Here is a 19,097-nt window from a genome sequence, read left to right on the forward strand (position 1 = left end):
TGTCACGAACTGTAAACAAAGAACACGGGGATCTAACGCCTTGCTGTATATTGCAGGAACAAGAAGCAGGACAGCGTAAGGAAAATAAACAACTGCAGAAATGGCAAGTTTTAAAGAAGATAAAGGATTACCAACTATCATTAAGCACTATGGCGACGGTGACGACGACAGCGAAATCAAGATGAAGAGGACGCTGGAGAGAACGCCCGAATCCAAGTAATTACGCTGCGAGGAAAGGAGGACAGAGCAAACTTTAAAGAGGGAAAGAGCGAGGACCAAAAGAGAATGCCGGATAATGAAAAAAGGAGAATAAACAAAGAAAAACTCAATTAGTGAAATGAAAACATATTTCAGAGAAAATCCGAGATAAGATTTAAAAACAAGGCAAAGAGAACTGAAGTAAATTAAGGTTCGGGTAGGATAAGGGCCGTATAACTCATCCATGCATGAAGTATAAGTTACATTTGAAATTGACCAGGCACACAGCGTATCAGTTATTTCGCTGCTTTATCTGCAGTCACAATATACATTTTGCGAAAACAGTGAACCGAGAGAAAATCCAATCCGTTTTAAGTTGGTTACCGAGTGGGAAAGCCGCATTAAAACTTGTCGCCTTAAGGCTCCCAAGGGCCAGACATATGTTATTTCTTTTCATTGTTTTATTTGGTCGTATCGTTAGTGTTTTGATCATCCACAGCTTACACTCGGAAGCAAGTCTAAACAAGTTTAAATAAAGCATGTAACATTTGGGCATATTTTCCTCTGGCACCTTCCTTTCCCCTGACATCGCTCCAGCATATCTTTATTCCCGTAACATGACATGCCAACGGCTCTGATGGCGATCAGGACTGCGAGTAATCAATTTGCAGATGGGAAGAAATTGTTCAATTTCGAATTTGTGGACAACATAGTACAGAGTACGCATAGAGAGGAATTAAAGTCACTAATAATCATTATCTACCTCATTCAGTTTGTCCTCCAAGTAATCTCTCTTTTGATTCCTAAGCGTACGATTACGGAAAACATGGGAATTTTACTGGAAGCAAGTAAAGAGATAGGTTTGGAAGTAAATCCCTAAAAGACAAAGTATATGATTATGTCTCGTGACGAGAATACTGTACGAAATGGAAATATAAAAATTGGAAATTTATCTTTTGAAGAGGCGGAGAAGTTCAAATACCTTGGTGCAACAGTAACAAATATAAATGACACTCGGGAGGAAATTAAACACGGAATAAATATGGGAAATGCCTGTTATTATTCGGTTGAAAAGCTTTTATCATCCAGTCTGCTGTCAAAAAATCTGAAAGTTAGAATTTATAAAACAGTTATATTACCGGTTGTTCTGAATCGTAGTGAAACTTGGACTCTCACTTTGAGAGAGGAACATAGGTTAAGGGTGTTTGAGAATAAGGTGCTTAGGAAAATATTTGGGGCTAAGAGGGATGAAGTTACAGGAGAATGGATAAAGTTACACAACATAGAACTGCACGCATTGTATTCTTCACCTGACGTAATTAGGAACATTAAATCCAGACATGTGAGATGGGCAGGGCATGTAGCACGTATGGTCGCATCCAGAAATGCATATAGGGTGTTAGTTGGGAGGACGGAGGGAAAAAAAACCTTTAGGGAGGTCGAGACGTAGATAGGAAGATAATATTAAAATGGATTTGAGGGAGGTGAGATATGATGATAGAGACTGGATTAATCTTGCTCAGGATAGGGACCAACGGCGGGCTTATGTGAGGGCGGCAATGAACCTTCGGGTTCCTTAAAAGCCATTAAGTAAGTAATGATCATCCTCTATATTCCACGAAATGGGAATATAAAAATTGGAAATTTATCTTTCGAAGAGGTGGAAAAATTCAAATATCTTGGAGCAACAGTAACAAATATAAATGACACTCGGGAGGAAATTAAACGCAGAATAAATATGGGAAATGCCTGTCATTATTCGCTTAAGAAGCTTTTGTCATCCAGTCTGCTGTCAAAAAATCTGAAACTTAGAATTTATAAAACAGTTATATTACCGGTTGTTCTTTATGGTTGTGAAACTTGGACTCTCACTCTGAGAGAGGAACATAGGTCAAGGATGTTTGAGAATAAGGTGCTTAGGAAAATATTTGAGGCTAAGAGGGATGAAAGTACAGGAGATTAAGGAAAGTTACAGTACAGAACGCAGAACTGCATGTATTGTATTCTTCACCCGACATAAAAGGAATATTAAATCCAGACGTTTGAGATGGGCGAATACAGAAATGCATATAGAGTGTTAGTTGAGAGACCGGAGGGAAAAGATCTTTGAGGAGTCTGAGACGCAGATGGGAGAATAATATTAAAATGGATTTTATGGAGGTAGGATATGATGGTAGATACTGGTTTAATCTTGCACAGGATAGGGACCGATGGCGGGCTTATGTGAGGGTGGAAATAAACCTCCGGGTTCCTTAAAAGACATTTGTGAGTACGAGTAAGTAAATTTTCATCTAGCTCAGGTATATTAATGTGTACTCACTGTAGGAATTTACTCGCTCTGACCAGTCCGTGCTCATACGTACACAATTACCACGGCTGTATAAGGGGTAGTAAAGATCTTGTATAGCATGGAGCATGTGGCCGCGAAACCAGGTGGCCCGGGTTCGATTCCCGGTCGGGGCAAGTTACCTGGTTGAGGTTTTTTCCGGGGTTTTCCCTCAACCCAAGATGAGCAAATGCTGGGTAACTTTCGGTGCTGGACCCCGGACTCATTTCACCGGCATTATCACCTTCATCTCATTCAGACGCTAAATAACCTAAGCTGTTGTTAAAGCGTCGGAAAATAACCTACTAAAATAAAAAAAAAATGTATAGCATAGAGGAGTAGGCCTACACATATCTTTCAGTGGCAAACCAGAAGATGCTTAACCAAACTTGCAATTAGAACTTATTCGTCTAGTGTGTGACAAATTTTAACAGAATGATATTGTTTCCTTTACCGGTACCAATCATTTATCGCCTCCAGCTTCCCTCAGTTACACAAGTTTTCTCCAGAGATCATTTTAATAAATATTCAAATGCTAACATCTATGTAGGCAGTACATCTCACTTGACGATATATTGTGTCAGAAGAACAATAGTTTGTATACATCTGAAATCTGATTAGTGTAATATGTATCTAACAGGCGATGTATGCAATGGAGGAGGAAAGGAACTGACCATCCTACTCCAGTACGGAATCAGAATCAAGTATTTCTTTCCGTCCCTCATCACAGAATGTCATTATATTCATCCTCCTAAACAGTATCATTATCTCGTCTTTGGAATTCTTATCTACCCAGTGACATCAGGGATTTCCGGAAGCTATCGAAATTCAAACTTAAGTTAGAAACGCACTTTTTGTCTAACGAAATTTATTATTAATTAGTTACTAGAAGTGTCGATTACAGCCTTTCTATAATTACTTATTATTGTATTTCTTGTTTACATTAATTTTTTATTTTAGTAGGTTATTTTATGACGCTTTATCAATATCTTAGGTTATTTAGTGTCTGAATGAGATGAAGGTGATAATGCCGATGAAATGAGTCCGGGGTCCAACACCGAAAGTTGCCCAGCATTTTCTCATATGGGTTGAGGAAAACTCCGGAAAAAAACCTCAATCAGCTAACTTGACCCAAACGGGAATCGATCCCGGGCTACCTGGTTTCGCGGCTAGACGCGCTAACCGTTACTCCACAGGTGTGGACTGTTTATATTATTAATTTTCCTTTCTCGTTTAGCTATTTAAATTAATAATATTAATATATATCTTAAGCTTTGTTTAATAGTATACAAATTAACAATTTTTAATGTTTCCACATTATCTTTTTTGTTTATGTTACTGTCATTGTAAACGTTCTTATTTGTTTTAATTAACGTTATTTTAATTTGTTTTTAGCTGTATGTATAAGCCTACATATTTCTGATGGGGGTGGAAGAGAAGAACTGATGGCCTTAACACTACCAGAATATATAAATGAATTAAATAAATATATATATATATACATGTATTATTATTATCTTCTGGCCTAGTTGCCTCATAAGTGATTCATGTTGGTATCACTTGTGAGATTCAGACCTGTCTTATGACAGTTGACAACAATAATGTCGCGTGTTGAACTGAGATTTTAGACACCTCTGTCTGCTAAGCTATTCGATTTAAAGAATTTCTAGGGCTTTATTCTAAACGGAAACCTATTTCGTCTAATTTTTCATCTGTTATGGCCTGTTATTCACTTGAGGATTCTTATTTCGGACCTTGTCAGTCTCGTTAAATTTTTTACGCGATTATATATTGTTTCCTTAGTCAGGAAATTGACGACGGTATTTTCGGAGATACTTTCTTCACGAAGATTATTTCTTGAAAGAAATAAAAATGTAGCAGAGGCAGGAAGCGGGGTTTCTTACGAGGGTAAAGGGAGTCAAAACCTGAGAGCACGTAGGGGCTCGTCGACTGATTTCCTGGCGTTTCGTTTCGTCCAACTCTGTATAAAATGATGGAAGTTTCGAAACTTGGACATGACTGAACTTTAGGTAATGACATAACAACATGGAAAGAACTAAGGTTGCAGATTAGGAATGTACAAGGTTAATATATTCCTCGACAGAAAGTATAATGAACTTATTAGAGCAACAACAAATGATTAAAATAAAGAAATATTACAAAGTTGGCAGGAAAAGTAAATAATAATAAAAGACGATCATTTACCAAACAAATAGTAAAGCAATAGGACTGTTATGCAAGTTGAGTTAACGCTCGATGGAACAGTTTAATTCTTGTTGCGACAGGAAACGATGTGTATAGGCTTATAACAGCGAATGACAACTGCCACCGTAGACGATGATGGTAATGACATTATTTAATTTATAATATTTTAAGACTTATGACACATAATTCGAGGGCTTACAAGCAAACATTATCATGGGTGCAGATAAAGTTAATTGGTTTCTTCTACCATGTTTATAATGTCAAAACAAGTGATATACAAATTTTGGCCACTCCACCGCAATTACGAGGCCGTGCAGAGAGTAATTTTTCCTGGGGCCGTTTACAGAAAAAAACACAATTTCATGGAAAAATTTATTGAAACAGATACTTAAAGGAATTGTTACGCTATTTTTCAACATGTGCCCCACTGGAATTCAGATATTTCGCTGGCTAAATGTTACAAGGGTGTATGTAGTAATATTTCTGATATAGATATAGAACCTTGTAATATTGAGCCAGCGATTTGTCATATCATGAGATCAATTTTTGTATCCCTGTGTCGTAGAAGTCTGCCGCCTGGGATCCGAACCGGTATAACAAGTCTCATTTCTGGTGGGGAATATGTTCAAAAATAGTGCAACAATAGCTGTATCTGTTCAAATAAATCTTTCCATGAAATAGTATTGTTTTTCTGTAGGCACGGTCTCAGGGAGAGTCACGTTGTGAACGGTCTCGTAATTGCGGTAGAGTAGCCAAAATTTGTATAAGTACTTGTTTTGACAGTATTAACATGGTGGAAGAAAACATTTTTACTTTTTGTCTCCCCCGATGAGAATGTTTGCTTGTTAGTGTGAAACTAATGTAATTACAAAAATTTACATTTTTTAAGTATTTAAGTCTATCGATAATAATTCGTTCTTCTGCTTTGTCACAAAATGATCGTAACTTAGTTCCGAACAGTCTTGTATATAATGCAATTCGTAGCTACAAAACATGATGGTATAGTTAATATGAAAGGATGTTGTTAAGAATGTTGTTGTGAATAAAACTTCGATTGTAGTTACGTTACTTTCATATTAAGCCCTCGACATATACGAGTTAATGATCTGTCCACTAGAACAATTTAATTTTTATCCACAAATAAGAACGGCACATTAACAAATGCCATATTATGTAAACAGTTTACGTAATTCATGTGTCGCATGAAATGTGAACAATTAATTATTGCTTTGTAATGCTTTTTGTTGCCGTCATAGTAATATCAATGGGTCAGTTTGTTATTTTTCCAGCAATGCATAATATGTAAAAATATGAAATATCACATGGGAATTAGCAAAATTATTTTTGGCATTAGCAAATGCTCGAGTTTCCTAGTGAATTTTACATCAATAGTGTGGCTTTAAATGCTTGTTTTATAATTTTAAGGCATCCAATTTTCCCGGATGTGTGTTCAACCATGAATTTATAGTTAAGATTTCCACGGTGTTTCACATCTTAAGGTTTGTTTTATTATTTTTCACTATGTCGTAGCTATGGAAACGTCTGTTTCAAAATTATAGGATGTAAGACCTATTCCCCAGTTCCATTCTGGAGAATAGTTCTTGCTAATAGACCCAAAGGTTGGATTCTCATTTCCTTGTCTTCTCTTATTATGGGCTGATACGTTACAAGTAAACTACACCGAAAAAGTCCAATAACTACAAACTCACTAAAGAGAGAAATAACTTTAAATTTATATACAATTTTGTATGTACCTATTAATTATTACTGCATAGTAAAAATATTTACAAATGTATTTCATTGTCAAGGTGAGAAAGAAGCTGTATGACTCAAGGGACATATTTAAATTATTTTGCAGTGATATCTTTGTATCCGTTTCCAATATAACTTCGTGATGATATTACTAAACCAATAAATCTTAAAAAAAAAAAAATCAGAATTTTCCTTACTAGGAATAGGCCTACAAGACTTCCACGCTCTCACAAATATAATATAAAACATTAATAATAAACTTATTTAAAGAATAAGAGATTAGAACTCCCAGAATCAACGTATTAATTTCTAATATAGGGTAAACTAGGGTCTGTTGGACAGTCGGGCATGTTGGACACTCTGTACTTTAACGTGTTACCTCGTCACTTGTGGGCACCACATTCTGCTAGAAGTCAATGACGGAAGTAGCCACGAGTGGGGCTACTTCCGTCATTGACTTCTAGCAGAATGTGGTGCCCACAAGTGACGAGGTAACACGTTAAAGTACAGAGTGTCCAACATGCCCGACTGTCCAACAGACCCTAGTTTACCCTAGATTAAATCGTCAGACATAAAGAAAGTGTAGCCTACTATATCTACATAGTTTTATGTATACTAAGATAGTTTTGGGATTTAAACTAATTCTTATGTACAGCCTATAGCATCACTTCATTTATATTAAATTGTGTGCATTTTGCTATAAATTAGTTTTTTTAATATAAATTATACGATGTATAGCGTCTAAAGCTGGATCGTTTATAGTCGAATCACGTATGAAAAGAACCAATAATTTTATCATAAATTTGCATGAAAGTCGCATGTACGAATTTGTACTAATGTGCAGCTTTAGTACTAATTGGAGCTACGGTGGTCAGACCGAATGTAGCACATAGACTTATAGATAGTTCGGAGTTCAGAAAATACCATTACAATAGGTATATAGGCTTCTTCCTAGCGAACATCCTCCCTTTATTGTAATATAACTAAAATAAATTATTATTTACGTATTTTCTAACGTGTATAAAATAACAAAAGTAAATATACATTCTGTAATTAAGCATTGTTTCAAATATAAATGCTTTATATGCTTATACTCATATATTAGTTTATGTTGTATTTCCAATAGGCCTAACCGAATAAATTGAATAGCTTTACTTCTGTTATTTTATACACGTTAAAACAAGTTATTAACGTATTTTCTAGACTTATTTCAGTTTTATTACGAAGAGGAGGGATATACACTAAGAAGACTCTATATACCCAATGGTATTTACTAAACTCCGAATGTTCTATAAAGAATCGTCAGTAGTGAAAATCATGTCCTTCCTAATCTAAGGTGGCTGCAAGGTTGGAGTCCACCCCTGTGTCCCTCCGATGTGTAAGAAGTTGAGAGTCCCCCCCCCCAAAAGGGCTTAGGGCAACCTCTGACAAAAAGTGAAAATTTACTCTCTCCCTCTCACTCACATCTTCCCATCCCCCAATCTATATACGATGGCTATTCATAAAGTAACTTCCGTTTTGTTATAACAAAAATGGAAATGCAAACAAATCCTGTAGTCACAACAGTTTGAAACTACAAACTATGATTATTTATCTACATAGTTTTCGTCTAATTTGGACATATTAAATCATATCTTCCTTTTCTCTCTAGATCCTCTGTTTATTTACATTTCACTTTCGTCCAGTCTTCCTTCGCCTTATAAGTTTCTCTTCTTAGTTCGTTGTTAAGTTTCCTGTAGTTTCTTCTAAATTCTTCTGTGTTGATGTTTTTCCATTTTCTCCTTTCCTCCACCTTCTCCAACATCCTTTGACCCAAGGTTTCTTAATTCTCCCACCTCCTCTGTATCCTATTGTTTCTTCTGCTGTTGTCTGTATACAGCTTTTTAGTCGAGTCCAGTACTCATTACTATTCTCAGGTGTAGATTTTAATGTAGCGGCTTTCTCTTGAAAATTTACTTCAAATTTTCTTCTTTTTTCTTCATTCTTCAGTTTTTCCATGTTAAATTTCTTCATCACTTGTCTTCCTCTTATCTTCTTCAGACGAATATCTACTTCGCCTATCAAGAGGACATGATCTGAATTAATACCTGCTCCTGGTAAAGTCTTCGCATTTTTAAAGCAATTTCAGAATCTTCCCTTTACCTGTATGTAACCTATCTGGTATCTGCTTTCGTCCCTTGGACATGTCCATGTGTATCTTCTTCGTTTATGTTGTTGGAATAATGTATTTCCAACAATCATTGCATCTTTTGACAGAAATTTACCAAAGAACCTCCTCTGTCATTTCTTCTTCCCAATCCATATTTTCCAACTGTTCTTTCCTCTTGACCTTCTCCTACAACTGCGTTCAAGTCGCCCATTAGGATGGTAACTATAGTCGCGACGCTGATATTACCGGCGTGACTCCTCCTCTTTGCTTACGTCTTAGGAAGTCAAGGATCTATAAAGTCTAGGTAGGTAGTAGGCCTATCGTTCGCCATTTTTAATCTTTCGTTGCCGACCTACCAGACGAGGGATCTATTTGCCACACCGTTAAACATTATCACGTCGTAGCTCCTATGAAAATAAATCAAACGCACTGTAATTGAGCAAATAATTGAGCGGCAATTAACGTCCTCGTGTGTTTTCTGCGAACGCCAACGAAAGAGCCAAAATGGCGGGCTATTATATTAAGTATTTATCCAGCCTTAGGAAATGCATGACGTCTTCTTCAGCGAATCACAAGACGCACACGTTTAAATGTAGCCGACCTGCAACGTGATTGGCTGCCGGAAATTAGAGCGACGGGACTATACCAAACCATCGAGGACGACAATAAAAAGAAACAAGGCATGTGACACCGAAAATAACGTGGAGTGATATTGTAATGAACTTGGAAAAGATAATAATTGATCATTCTTGGATCAAAGGAGAATAATAAAATAAACGACTCAATCGAAGTTTTGTGGTGGTGGTGGTGGTGGTGGTGGTGGTGGTGATACCGGTATATTATGTTGTAATAAATTTTACTACAAGAATATTATTCAATGTCGTATCTAACTTATACTTGCGTCTTTAAGCACAAAATCAGATTTCGGATTGTGCACGGTGACGTGAAGTGCGTTGTTTTGTTTGTTCTCTAGTAACAATACTATTATCTGATTCACAGAAGTTTCCCAAGTTTACTTTCTGCATTTCAGTCGCGATATTTTGTTCGTCTCCACGGAATATATTCGTGCAAGTTTTTAATGACCGTGCCCCCACCCACCAGCACACATACACCATCCCTTCGTTTCACAAAGTTCAACCGCTCTGAGCTGCATATAAAATGGACTAAAATTGTAAACTGGATTTCGTGATTGCTGGGTGTAGCCTACGTATTAAGAAGAGAACAGGCGAGAGTTCGCTCGCTCCTGCATCCGATACCGCTTCTACTTCGTAACTTGGTTTCAGGTTTGTCCGAGAAGCGAGTTTCGTTTCACATGGAGTTGACATTATGGTTCATTAGTGTGCAAAGTTTTATTCAGTGTCAAAATAGGTTATGTTTCTGACGTCACTCAAGTGCATATTATTCAATATTCCGTGAAGTCAGAAGTTTACACTGAGTAAATCAGAAGTTACGCTATGGAACATAAATGTACAAAATATTCAGGTCTAATTTCAAAAAGTTTCATGTACGTTACCACGGGAGAAAAAGTGACAACCTATCTCGTGCTGTACTGTGATAAAAGCTAAAAAATAGTGGCACGAAGATGATACGTACTTCTTCGCTATACGGTTTACACGTCTCATAAACAAAAATTCCGTTCTTTTATCAATTTTTTTAGTTTGTTATTTAACGACGCTGTATCAACTACTAGATTTTTAACGTCAATGGAATTGGTGATAAAGAAATTGTATTTGGCGAGATAATCCCGAGGACTCGCCATAGATTACCTGGCATTCGCCTTACTGTTGGGAAAAACCTGGGAAAAAAACCCAACCAGGTAATCATCCCAAGCGAGGATCGAACCCGCGCCCGAGCGCAACTCCGGATCGGCAATTAAGCGTCTTAGCCAATTGAGGTACGCCGGTGGGTCCTCTATCGTGTTGCGAATGACCTTCTATAACGTTTCTTCATAGAGATTATTTATAAAATTAAAATTGGGATAACTGTAGGTATTCCATATTTTTACTCACCTGGTGTAGCATTTAGTAAAACAAGTCGAACAATTAAGAATTATTATATATATTTAATCGAGTATTTAATGACACTGTACAAATTGCGCCATTTTCTATGGCCCATGGTAATTAATGTAGCAGGACGATATTTTGCCGAATTGAGTTATATGTTTCGTCGTAATACTTACTTGCATTAAAATCAATGATAGTAAAATAGATAACCCAAAATCAACTGCAAATCATTTTAACGACTTCTATATAAATATTATTCAGAACTTAAACATTCAAGATTGTGCAGAAGATGCTGCACTTGGTTACCTAACTGATGCATTTAACACTGAGTTTTTAGGTCTCAAATTTATTCCCACTACCGCAGCAGAAATCATGCATGTGATAAAACAACTAAAAACAAAATATTCCTCTGGATATGATGAAATTCCAAGTAAAGTTCTGAAAGCTTGTTCTGAAATATTATCCCCTCCGTTAAGCTATCTATGCAATTTGTCAATGCAATGTGGTATTTTTCCAGAAAGACTCAAATATTCAATAGTAAAACCAATATACAAAAAGGGAGATAAATGTACTATTGCTAATTACAGACCCATATCATTATTAACAACATTTTCAAAAGTGTTTGAGAAAGTTATGTATAATAGATTATATCATTACCTGGAGTCCAACAATATATTAGTTTTAGAACAGTTTGGATTTAGAAAACAAAAATCGACAGAGAATGCTGCTTTTAGTTTGGTGGATGAAATACTAAATTCATTAAATTCGAAACTACATGTAGGTGGGATTTTTTGTGACTTGGCTAAAGCATTTGATTGTGTAGACCATAGTATATTAGTAAAAAAATTGAAGTTTTATGGCATTAAAGATGAGATGTTGGGTTGGTTTACATCGTACTTATCAAATAGAAAACAAAAAGTAGAAATAAATGTACCAAATAGTCATAAAGTTACTTATTCAGAATTTAGAAATATTAAACATGGTGTTCCGCAGGGGTCAATTTTAGGTCCATTGTTGTTTCTAGTTTATATTAATGATTTAGCCTTGACCATAAACAATTCATCCCATGTAATTTTATTTGCAGATGATACAAGTGTAATTATTTCAAGCAAACAATACGATCATTTTATAAACACTTCTAATACAGTGCTGAATCTAATGAATGAATGGTTCCATGCAAATAAACTAGCACTTAATGTTGATAAAACCAGTGCAGTCAAATTTAGTACACACAATAGTGCTCAGGTTTCCTACAGTATTCGATTAAATGGAACTCATCTCAAAGAATCTATAAGCACAAAGTTTCTTGGTTTAGAATTGGATAATCACTTGAACTGGAAAACGCATATAGAATGTATTACTCGTAAATTGAGCTCTGCCTGTTATGCATTAAGATCCTTATCTACTATTGGTGATATAAACTTACTTAAAATGTCATACTTTGCATATTTTCACTCTGTAATGAAATACGGATTAATACTCTGGGGTAACTCGTCTGAAGCTAAACACGTTTTTGTTTTACAAAAGAAAGCTATAAGAATAATGGCCGGTGTGCATAAAAGGACCTCATGTAAAAATATTTTCCGAAACTTAGAAATCTTGACTTTACCTTGTGAATACATTATTTCCCTAATGATGCTGTATATTAAGAACCAAGATAAATTCAGTACTAATGAAGACATTCATCATTTTAATACAAGACATAAATCAGATCTTCATCTACCCTCTGTTAGTCTAAGCTGTTTTAAAAAAGGAGTTCGCTATTCATGTATAACAGTCTTCAATGCACTGCCTAATTATCTTAAAGATTTGAAGAACAACGAGAAAAGGTTCAGAAAAGAATTAACCAAATTTCTACATACTCATACCTTCTACACAATTGATGAATTGTTTATGCTTGTGAATTGAATTATTCTACTTAAATGACATGTACAATTTTATATAGCTCAACTAAAATATGTTTTTATATTGACTTAATCTGTTTACTATGTATTGTATTTTTTGTTTAGCATAACTGATGAATTGTATGTACTGTAAATTGAATAGTATACTGTATAGGTCAACTGATGAATTGTTTAAGCTTATAAATTGAATTAATCTACTTCATATGAATTGTATAGCTTAACGAAAATAAGTTTGTAAATTGAACTAATTTGATTGTATATGTTTGTATAGTTTGGCTGATGAATTGTATATGTTCTTAAATGATTACTAGTCAGTGTAGCTCTACTGATGAATTGTATACAGACCTACTGTAAATTGAATGGTAATATGTATAGCTCAACTGATGAATTGTTTATGATTATAAATTGAATTAATCTACTTGATATTAATTACACAAATTTGTATAGCTTAATGAAAGTATGCTACTTTGTATTGTATATATTTGTATAGATTTGGCCGATAAATTGTATATGCTTTAAATTGAATAGTAATCTATATAGCTCTACTGATAAATTGTTTGTTTGTAATTTGAAGTAGTTTGCATGATATGTATTATCAATTTCTGTATATCACAACTGGTTGAATTGTTTATGCCTTAAATTTAATTAAATCGTTTTGTATTATAATATAGCTCAACTTATGAATGATCGTTTGCGTTTGTAAATTTAATAATCTGATTGGCTATGTATTGTATACTTTTAGTAGAGCCATCGATGTTGGTCAGTCGACAGACTCGCTGGGCTGCTGATCCGGAGCTGCGTTCGGGCTTGGGTTGGACCCCCCTTTGGACTTTGGTTTCTTCGGAGGTTTTCCCCAGCCGTGGGACTGAAGCCGGATGGTCTATGGCGAGTCCTTGACATCAACCCCTTTGATTTGATTACCCCCTTTGATTTGATTACCTGGTTGGGTTTTTCCGAGGTTTCCCCCACCGAAAAGGCAAATGCCGGGTAATATTTTGGCGAATCCTCGGACCTCATCTCATCTCACTACATCTCGCCAAAATGTAAAAAAATGTAAAAAAATGTAAAAAAATGTAAAAAAAATTGTACAAAATTGTAAAAATTGTAGAAAATTACTAAATTGTAAAACTATAAAAATTTGTAAAAATTGTAATTGTAATATTGTAAAATGTTGACATGTTCCACATCTTAAAGCTTCATTGCTCATGTAAGATCTATGGAATAAAATAAATGAATGAATGAATGAATGAATTACCTGACATTCATCTTAAACCTTGTAAACAATTCAACCGTGTTCGAGTGCAGCCCCTAAATATGAGTTTCATTTACTATCCTTAGATTACGACATCGTTCCTAAAGAAGGATACCAAAAATAGAGAAAGGAAGGCAGAGAGAGCGCGAAGGAAGGAAAGAGGAAAATAAAGATAGCCCATAAAGAATAAGAGGAAAGAAAGAAAGAGAAACAAATAAGGACGATTCAAAACCTCTGCGACAAACTCTGAGGGGTGATAGATCTAACAATAAGGAACACTTTTTTGTTGAACAATCTATGTCTTGACGCGTCGTTTCGAAGTTACCCTTGAAAGTGTTTTTGTGCGTGCGTATGTCAATGTATGTGAATGTGTGCACACCAGTTTGTTTGTTGAGATGTTTTTAAGAGACGAGAAGGGTTGTTGTTGTTTGTTTACGTTTAAATTTCAATACCTTTTCCTTTCAGTTCAGTCTAATCACCACATTTCCCGAGTTAGCCGACATGGTAATGTGTTATGGGGAGGCTCGCGGAAACGGAAGAGCTCTCCACATGTACCAACAACAGTTTGAAAACAGAAATCACCCTCACCACACAATGTTTGCTCGACTTTATCAGCGCCTTCGAGACGATGGGTCTCTTCGTCCCCGGCGCATTGGTGGAAGACCGCGTAGACATCCATTCTCAATTGATGATTACACTGAACTGAAAGGAAAAGGTATTGAACATTAAACGTAAACAAACAACAACAACCCTTCACGTCTCTTACAAACATCTCAACAAACAATTAGGTGTGCACACATTCGCATACATTGACGTACGCCCGCGCAAAAAACATTTTCAACGGTAACTTCGAAACGACGCGTCAAAAGACAAGGTTGTTTAACAAAAATGATTCCTTATTGTTAGATCTATCACCCCTCAGAGTTTGTCGCAGAGGTTTTGAATGACCCTGTAGATATAACATGAAAGGAAGAAAGATGGAGATAAAGAAAGAAAAAGAGGAAATCCAAAACATAATAATAATAATAATAATAATAATAATAATAATAATAATAATAATAATAATAAACAAAAATTGAACAATATAAACAATAGTAGAGTAATAGTGAAACTCAGCTAGTAAAGTTTATCAAATTTGTCAAAGTAAAAACACTAAAATTCTTCGAACAGAAGAGCGGTAAATGCCGTGCAATGTTCAATAATAGTTTTACTTTCCCAGGCCTTCTCTTCCACTCAACCAGGATGAAAGTACATACAGGAAAATACGTAATATTATACAAAAAGAAAAATATTGAAAAAATATTGAATACATATTAATACAATCACAAAATTAAAGGAAGAGTGAAATTTGTATAATAAGTATGGGTTACATTGAAACAATGACAAGTACCTAGGAACTAGTGTTAATGAAAACTACAAATAGTAACTGTATATCAAGAAATTCTAGCTACAAAAAACTAATTCTGTAGTACATTAAAACATATCTAAATAGACCAATTTTAAAGGACTGAGAACTAAGACTATTCCTGATGTTCAGCGGCAACGAATTCCAGGAGCGAACCGTGGTTATTGAGAAATAATTTGAGTACAGAAATGTCTAATAATGTGGAATTGATAGCAAAAGATTGTGCTGTGAACATGTATTACAATATGATGTGAAGCTAAAAGAGAAACCGAGAGGCAAAGAAGTTGGGTGTGGATTATGTATAATTCGATATAGTAAGCAAAGAGAATGTAACTTACTAAACGTCTATCTTGCAAGTGGGATCAGGAGAGTCGCAGAAAATATTCCGATATAGGCCTAATGTATATTATTATGATTATGTCGACGGATATTGAAAATAAACCGGACGTAGACATTTTGTACACGTTAAAGTTTTTGAAGAAGCTCAGCACTTTGATCGCTATATAAAACATCATAGTAGTCGAAGTGAGGCATCACAAGGGTCTGTATTAGAATTTCTTTGCGTTTAGTAGGAAGGAAACTTTTGAGAAGGTTCAAAGAATGCACGACAGAGAAAACATTTCTAAGATATATCTGATTTGCGTATTCCAGTTCACATTAGAGTCGAAACAGATGCCGAGGTTTTTTTTTTTTTTTTTTTTTTTACAGCATCACTGTTCTACACTGAGAATAGAATCGATGTAGCTAGCCTACTCCAGTGCCTAGCAATCGGCTGCAATAGATTATTTCGTGATATCACATGATTTTGTATGCACAGAATTCTTCTGAATGAGTCTCCTTCGTGAATGATTGTGTAGACGGAAAGATGAGATTTTTGCCACTGTTCATTATGCGCATAAATACTGGGTGAACAGTATAGAGCAGAACAGGTTTCACACCGGCCGGCTATGCGCCCGGAGGTAAAGGACTCAAGGCCATGCGAGACAGTGAAACCTGTTCTGCTCTTTACTGTTCACCTAGTAGTTCCACGGGGTGATTGTAAATAGCATTGGAAAATAGTAAACTGCACTGCAAAGAAACCGGACGGTTAATCACTTACCATGTAGACTGCACTGGATGACCGAGGAGTAGAAGACACAAACTGTACTGAAGCTATGAGCTGATATTTGTTGCATAGACTGTACTACACTTCAGTTTATTATGCGTGCCGATTATCAAACACTTGTTCAACACTAATACTGTACTGTACTTTGGCAAAGCTATAACATGTATTTTTATGAATATGAATCGATCAATTTTTCCTTCATGGTAATCAGACATTTGTGTTTCAACGTAAATTTGTTTATTAGTGTGTGATTTTTTTTTCTAAATGTCGTGTATTGATACTATTGATCTCTATGTAAATTTCGGTCTGAAGATTAACTGGTCCACAAAAATATGTATAGAGGGATGAGAAGAATTAAAAGAAGAGTTGAAATGCGAATGGAAAGATTCGCACTCATTCGTTGTCCGAACTATGTCCGCTGACTGTGCTGCCCACATATTCGGTGGAAATGGCGCATCATCATCAATATAATTGTCAACTAAGTAAGAAGAAAATTCTACTACAGACTCAGTTTCAGGTTGTATGGGAATCAGGTCATGCACAAACGCATCTCCTACTCCATCCGACTGTAAGTAAAGCAGCCCGAATGATAGAATCCTTGTTTTTGTATTCACACGCCAGACCTAACTCCTGAATTTTGTTCCACCAGGAATTGGTTAAAGGAAATCTATACAGAAAAATTTCAGCATTTTCCCACACATTTTTCACTGCAACAGGAATAGCTATTTAGAGATCTGAAATTAATGTAGCAGGCTCAAATTTCTTAGTAAAGTTATCCTCACAGTTAATGCAAATGGCCAGAAATGCTTCTTTATAAGAAGTTTTACTTTTATAGCGAAGTAAACAGAACACTAAAGGGATTTAGTGACCATTAATGGAGTTATGAATAGTAAACAGTTTGCAGAAAAATTCAGTACAATAATTGCAAGTTCCATTAACATACACTGAAGAACAGTTTAGTTGAAGTACCAAATTTGTACGACAACTAAAGATAACAATACCGCTATCCTTGTCATTGTGCAGCACAAACTCTTCTCCTTTATTAGTTACAACGCGCTTTGAAAGCATTACATCGTGAATTTAATTACACTTGCTTGGTAATTTCGGATACATCTTCCTGTGTGCATTACACACATTTCTTTTTATTCGATTTAAATCATTGTCAAGAGAATTCTTACTCTGGAAAGAAAGTTCTCTCAATTTGGCGTTCTGTCTTATTTACTTCTTTATCATGGTTATGAACTAACTCACTTTCAACAGTGTTGTTGTTTCCTACCGTATATATTTTTTCATTACACTTTCGGAGTGTACATCTCCACTTCACCAGATTTAAATTCACTATTTTTTAAAAATTTAAAATAGTCAATAATGAGTAACTCTATTCCTCTTTCACTAGTAGCAAGAGTAGCAACAGGCATTCCGATCGTTAGAGTACACATAACTAAAGTGAGGAGTCTCTTCAGTTTCAATACGCAGCAAAAGTCTGCATCATGAAGGAGTCAGTTCATGAAGACAAACCCTATCAAATTCAAGCAAGGCGATGATATATCGTTTGTCGAGAGTGTATAGACCGGGCAAAAATGTTGAGAAAAACTTAATAAAATGAAAAGAAGTGCAATTTACCACATTCAAAATCATGGAAGGATTCACAACCAACCGACGCAAAGGAAAGGAAATGCAGAAAGTTCCTTAAAAAGAAAAGGTAATCGAGAAAGTTTTCCGCTAAAAATTGATTGTTGTAGTAATCTTGAGTCCAGAGACAAATACTTTTATCAACGAGGCCGAAGAGTACATGAAAGTCTGCTTCGTGTGTAATATACTGCAGGTCTTGAACTTGTTTCTAAATATTGAAATAGCCTAAATGAAAGTAGTGGACAAATCTTATTAGCTCAAGTGGAAGACACTTGAACGGTCCTTGCCCGACTTTAAAGCAGATTGAGTCGTTTACCTCCGGGCGGAGGTTGTACGCGTACTCACAGTGTTGTGTTTAATTGGAGAACCTCCTGCACATCCTCCTTTCCTCCCTTCCCGCTACTCTACGGTATCCTTTGCTATATGCATCAAGCGAAACGTCTTATTGCATGGGTCCTAGTACAAATTCAGCCGGCTTTTACGTGTTGCTACGGTCCATCCACTTGGCTCGTATCTCCACAAGACAAGTGGCTCATTACCTGATGCTCATTCCACTGCAAAGCAGCAGCAACTGCTCTCTTACTTCCAATAACTAAAACATCCTTACAGCAAGAACCAGTTAGGCTGCAGTGTGATACGTAACCCTGTTTATTTACAGCACTTGCCTGAATGATCTATCATGAAGAAATATAACTACACAGGTGAACGATTTCAACACAGCAAGATGAAGCCGAATTCAAAGCAATGACGTGTATGAGGAAAACGTAACGCGAGTTAATATGATACAACAACGCAAAGCGACCTGAATAAATTTTTATATTAACTTAATCGCATACGATCTTACTAATAAACCGTGTATAGTTTTTATATGCAGAGTTGGGACAGAAAACGTTACTAATAAACCATGCATAAGCGATGGATGTATAAACAGCCTATAACTATACGTGCTTTGTTTAAGCGTTTCATATAGAGAAAAAATTGCCGCCCCTCTAACAGATGTTCGTATCGATTGTCATTTTATGATGATGGTTGCCTTGTAACCACAGAAGAACAAATCACTAACAAGGAAAATTATATTACAATTTCAGTCAACAACTTATCAGATTGGTACAAAAACAAATTTTGTTACAATATTCACATTATAATTCTTGGTTGTATCCACGAAT

At 35.7% G+C, this 19,097-nt stretch overlaps 1 protein-coding gene across 6 annotated transcripts in view; it reads right to left on the minus strand.

Moving 5' to 3' along the window:
• LOC138692622 (zinc finger protein 541) overlaps window positions 1-19,097 on the minus strand; it is a 1,853,746-nt gene that overhangs the window by 801,196 nt on the left and 1,033,453 nt on the right. The window lies entirely within an intron of this gene.

The sequence above is a fragment of the Periplaneta americana genome, chromosome 17 (assembly GCF_040183065.1).
Source record: "Periplaneta americana isolate PAMFEO1 chromosome 17, P.americana_PAMFEO1_priV1, whole genome shotgun sequence".
Lineage (NCBI taxonomy): Eukaryota > Metazoa > Arthropoda > Insecta > Blattodea > Blattidae > Periplaneta > Periplaneta americana.